This window comes from Echinops telfairi, unplaced genomic scaffold (assembly GCF_000313985.2).
Source record: "Echinops telfairi isolate 266 unplaced genomic scaffold, ASM31398v2 ScPeMD7_23;HRSCAF=83, whole genome shotgun sequence".
In the NCBI taxonomy this organism is placed as follows: Eukaryota; Metazoa; Chordata; class Mammalia; order Afrosoricida; family Tenrecidae; genus Echinops; species Echinops telfairi.
In genome coordinates, this window is record NW_022103920.1 from 17,769,349 (window position 1) to 17,770,059 (window position 711).

The following is a 711-nucleotide window of genomic DNA, read 5'->3' on the forward strand; positions in this document are numbered from 1 at the left end:
TTGGGGCGCTGGGAGAACGGGGACTTTCCCTGTAGATGTTACGGCATGCTGGTATGGCGATGAGCGGCTCATCAGACAACTGCTCCTGATGTGCACTTGCAAAAGTTCTCAGCGAGAATAGCCACTGAAAATGAGTGAGAAATTGGGTCTCCAGGTGTTCTACAGCACAAGGCCTATGGAAGAATAGGTCTTCGGTTTGGACTTGACACGGTTATTTCTGATGGAACCTGTAGACTAGGACTGAGACTCCAATTGATGTGAAGCCTCGCTTGAAAAAGGGAAGCATGATGTAGACTGTTGGAATCCTGTTTTCCTCCTTCAGACCTTGGGATTGAAGAGGAAAGGAATAAAGGTCCCTGATGGTTTAGAAGTATTAGGCAGCTGGTAGAAGGCAGTATTGTATCAGTGTCCCATAACTTTTGGCTTTTCTGACTTTCTGAATTCATTCTTCCTCTCAGCATTTGTGTTTGCATCCTTCTGTTCGTAGCCGCCTCCAGCTCCTATTCCTCCCATGCCTTCTCTCCTAGTTAACAAAGACCACTCGACCAAGGGAATGGCACCATGTTTGGGGATGGAAAGGGTGGCCCAAGAGGCTTTTTTCCTCCTGGACCTTTCCACTACACCCTGGATTTGGCAGTCGCAACACTTTCGAGGTTTTTTCCTCTACATGCTGTCGCCACTCCCATAGGACAAGGAGAAGGGGAGCTGAAC